Below are 5165 nucleotides of genomic sequence, written 5' to 3'. Positions count from 1 at the left end.
TTTTTTTTTTTTTTTTTTTGCAGTTTTTGGCCAGGGCTGAGTTTGAAACTGCCACCTCTGGCATATGGGGCCAGTGCCCTACTCCTGTGAGAAACAGGTGCTGCCCTGATAGACATACTTTTATCTGACAATGTGAATGTTACTTTTTCTGCATTATTATTATTATCATTCAATATTTCGTTGCAGCAATCATCTGATTACCTTCTGAATGTATTTGTCTTCGTTCATTCTTTGTGAGATTTTTGTTTCTAGTCCTTATCTTAAACATTGTTATTGGTATTAAATTTTAAGCCTTTTTAATTTTGTGAAGGCAAAAAGTGGAAAGCAAATAAACACATGTACATGTACAGGGAAAATTTTTTTAAAAATTTTCTTTTCCTCTGAGTAGATACCTGGTCATGAGATTGCAGAATCAAACAGCAGATCTACTTTTAGTTCTCCGAGAAATATCCTGGTATATATAGAGGTTGTACAAATTTATATCAATAAAATAAAAGTGTTCCCTATTAATTCTACCTACTCCACTATTTTTTTTAACTTCTCCTTTTTTTTTCTTTTTTCTTTTTTTTAAGACAAGAGTCTCACTTGTTGCACTTGGTAGACTGCCATGGTATCACAGCTCACAGCAACCTCAAACTCTTGGGCTCAAGTGATTCTCTTGCCTCAGCCTCCCAAGGAGCTGGGACTACAGGTGCTGCCACAAAGCCCAGCTATTTGGACATGTGGTCTCACCCTGGCTCAGACTGGTCTCAAACATGTGAGCTCAAGCAATCCACCTGTCTCAGCCTCCCAGAGTGCTAGGATTACAGGCATTAGCCACCGCACCTGGCCGTGACTTCTTAATAATGGCCACTCCCACAGGGGTAAGGTAGCATCTCATTGTGGTTTAGCCTCATACTTGTGCCATCACAGTAAGTGATTCAAGGCTTGACCATTCCATTCAACTATCCTCAATCAACTGCCCAGACACTTGGCAGCTCTCTTCTCTCGAGCTCAGCTTAGTTATTGACAAGAACCTAAGAACATAGCCACACAGGTGTCTGAAGTAGGACTGGGCCACCGGGCCAGTCCTATGAGAACAGTGCAACCCCATCTTTGGTGGTTATATAGATATTTTTCAGTTACAATCCTGTTCAATTTGTGATAGTGAAACCGACTTTCTATGTTTAATGCTGCTCTTAGGTCTTCTATTTCTAGGTATCTCAGACCAGTTACTCTCCTGAGTCTTGCCTGCCACATTACCTTTGCTTCCTGTGTGCTTAATGTTTTTCACAGTAAGGTTTTAGCAGCCTTCTCTCTACTCTTATTATCCTTCCTATTCCTTTCCTGTCCTCGTCATTCCTTTTCCTTCCTATTTATGTATTTATTCATTTATTTGAAAGAAGGATATTTACCACTCAACTCATGACAAAACTGCTGTTATATAGTATGAAAAACCAAAAATGACAATATGACTTGGAGATAGAAAACACAGTGCACACACATATAGTCATCCCAGTGGTTACTGTTTCACTAATGGTGCATGTTGTTATTTTTCTTGCAACTTATTTTGTAGCACAAACATTTTCCATGCATTTTATTGTGTTTCATAATGACTGAATGAGTGGGAAAGGGGAAAGTAGAGAGAAACAGACAGAGAGGGAGAGACTCTTTTTGTATGGTTCCTTTCTCTGTTGAGAAGTCATAGATCCTTTTATAAAAGGTAAGCATTTTTCCTCCCAGAGGGAAAAAACTGGTTTTAAAAGTAATAATATCTTTTTTTCTTGTCTGAGACTACTGTGAGCTATGACACTATGCCACTCTATCTGGGGTGACAGAGTGAGACTCAGTTTAAGAAAAAAAAAAGGAATAATATCACCAAATTTTCTGTTCTATGGGAAAACATGATTGACTATTGGAGTGCTAAAGTAAGAAAGATTGAAGAGAGAAGAGTACAACAAATTTTGTGGTTATCTGTACCTCTAACTTTCTAAGAGTTCCATTTTTTTTTCTCTTTCCTAAATTTGAAGTGGAGAATAAAAGTAGTTTCCTAAGATTGTAAATCCCAAAATGTTTAATATTTTAAATGTGAAAAGTGTTTGGTTCAGTTCTCCAATAAATGTATTTCTTAATGTCTTAAAATACCTTCTGGAGACACCAGACTTTAAATTATTTTAAAATCTGAACACTAGTATAACACCAAGAGAAAGAAAACTATGTCTGCAGTCCTACTTGCCTGCCTTTATGAATATGTAAATGTGTCATTGTGAAATCGCTCTTTTCAATCATTTTAGGCAGATCAGAGCTCCACTGTCAGCTGCTCAAACTTTTGACTTTTGTAGGTTGTATATTTGGCTTGTAATATCTTACAATTCCAGCTGATCCCCCCTCCAAAAAAAGGAGCTCCCTATAAAAAATTGTCCCTAAATTTGTATTCACTGAAATAATTTACCACCAAATTAAAAAAAAAAAAAACATATTATTATTTTCCTGAGGAAGGAAAGCACTTGGAGGGCTTCATGACTTTTTGAAGACTTAGAGATATTGTAAAGGAAAATCGAATTTTTTCTACTTACAGAAAAACTATGCAAACCAGATATATAAGTAGAAAAACAAAACATATTGTACCACTACATCATTCAGTAAACTTTTGGTTACAAAACACTCATTCAACCTAGATTATGCCATAAGTGTGAACTCATTGGTCTATATACTGTGAAGGCTAAACAGTGGTGCTGATTTCATGTAAGGATGAATCCCACATTCAAATATGTCACTAGCAATCTGTGTCATTCTCTACTTCTCTTGTTTCCGATTTCTTTTTCAGATATATGATTTTCATCATTATAGATGTGGCTCCTAGAAGCTCCAGTTTAGTACATCATAGGGAGGCCCTCTTCCCCAGCTCCCATGTCAACAATTTCACCTACATCTCCTTCTACCACTCTGATAAAAAGAATGTCATATCTCATCACATCAAATCAGTCAATCAAATAATAACAATTCTGCCAGGCTTAGCTTGAACCAGGTGACCATATTTAAATCAACTGCACATTTAAGTGAGTATGGAATTCTAATTCAGAGATCAGCTATGTGTGTTGCAGTGACTAATGTTTCTAAACAAATTACTCAAAACCCTTGTTGTAAAAAGTAATCATTCATTTTGCTGATAAATTCTGTAGATTAGGGATTCATATAGGTCAGGAGAGTCCGGTTTGCTTCACTTGTTATCTAAGTGGGTCAGAGGAAGTGGCCTGGAATCATCTGAAGCCTCACTCACTATGTCTTGAGTCCATTTTTGAGAGTAGTAAATGGTGAGTGTCCAGTTACAGTCTTTTACATGTGGTGATCCAGTTCTCCCAGTACTATTTATTGAATAGGGATTCTTTCCCCCAGTTTTGGTTTTCTGTTCTGTTCCACATTTCCATATCTCTGTTATTGTGTCAATACCATACTGTTTTGATCACTGTGGACTTGAAACATAACCTGAAGTCTCATAGACTGATGTTTCCGGCTTTGTTTTTGTCCCTAAGAATTGCCTTGGCTATATGGGTTTTTTCCTGGTTCTATACAAAATGAAGTACTACCTTTTTCTGGTTCTTCAAAGTATGATGTTAATATTTTAAGGTGGATTGCATCAAATGTGTAGATTGCTTTGGGAAGTATAGACATTTTAATGATGTTTTTTCTTCCCAGCCAAGAGCATGGTATGTTCTTCCATTTGTTAATGTCTTCTGATGTTTCTTTTCTTAGGATTTAATATTTCTCTTTGTAGGATCCTTCACCTCTTTTCTTATGTATATTCCTAGCTATTTTATTTTCCTTGTAGGTACCATGAAGGGAATTGTTTCCTTGATTTACTTCTCAATTTGGCTGAGTGTATACACAGGCTACTTATTTGTGGACATTGATTTTTTTGCCCTGAGACATTACTGTATTTCCTGATCAATTCCAGAAGTCCTGAGGTTGAGTCTTGAGTTCTGTAAGTCATAAGAACATATTATTAGCAAAGAGTGAAAGTTTGAACTCCTGGGTCTCCATTTGGATGCCCTTTATATTGTTCTCTTGCCTTGTTGCATTGGCTAGAACTTCCAGAACTATGTTAAATAATGGTGGACATCCTTGTCTTGTTCCTGTTCTAAGTTGAAAGGCAGCCAGTTTTACTTTGTCAGTATGATATTAGATGTCTGTTAGTCATAGACAGCTTCAGTCAGTTTAAGAAATGTCCCATCCATGCCTATTTTCTTAAACATGTTTTTGTAAGAAAAGGATGGTGGATTTTGTCAAATGCTTTTTCTGCGTATATTAAAAGGATCATATGGTGTTTGTTTTGTTTTGTTTTCAATTTATATGGTAAATTACAAATATAGATTTGTGTATGTTAAACCAACCTTACATCCCTGGGATGAAGTCTACATGATCTACATGATCATGGTATATATATATATATGTTTGGTTCATAGAATGTGTTGGGGAAGGTTCCTTCCTTCTCACTATTTTGGAATAGTTTCTATAGTATAGGTACAAGCTCATTTTGAAGGCATGATAGAATTCTGGTGTGAAGGTATCTGGTCCTGGGCTTTTTTGGTTGTTGTTGGAAGCTTTTTTATTGTTTCTGTGATCTCAGTGCTTGATATTGGTCTGTTAAAGAGATCAATTCCTTTTTGGTTAAATCTAGGGAGATGGTATGATTCCAGGTATTGGTCCATTTCCTCCACATTGTCAAATTTCTGTGTATAGAGTTTCTAATAGTAGTCACAGATAATCTCTTATATCTCTGTGGTATCTGTTGTTATTTCTCCCTTGTCATTTCTGATTGAGGTTATGAGATTTTACTTTTCTGTTTCTAGTAAATCTGGCCAAAAGTTTATAAATTTTGTTTATTTTTTGGAAGAACCAAGTTTTTGCATTATTAATTTTCTTGAATGATTCATTTATTTTCAATTTCACTTATTTTGGATTTAATATTGGTTATTTCTTCTGCTGGATTTGGGAATATATTGCTCTTCCTTTTCCATTTCCTTGAGATGCTTCATTTGTTGTTGATGTCCTCTTTCTCTGTTTTTTGGGTATAAACATCTAATGTTATAAAATTTCCCCCTTTGGACTGCTTTTGCAGTGTCATGCAGGTTTAGGTAACTTGTGGCTTCAAAGTTGTTATGTTCAAGAAATTTAATAATTGTCCC

The sequence above is a fragment of the Otolemur garnettii genome, unplaced genomic scaffold, assembly GCF_000181295.1.
Source record: "Otolemur garnettii isolate 467f Iridium unplaced genomic scaffold, OtoGar3 scaffold00240, whole genome shotgun sequence".
Taxonomy (NCBI): Eukaryota; Metazoa; Chordata; class Mammalia; order Primates; family Galagidae; genus Otolemur; species Otolemur garnettii.
This window is presented reverse-complemented; position numbering follows the sequence as displayed.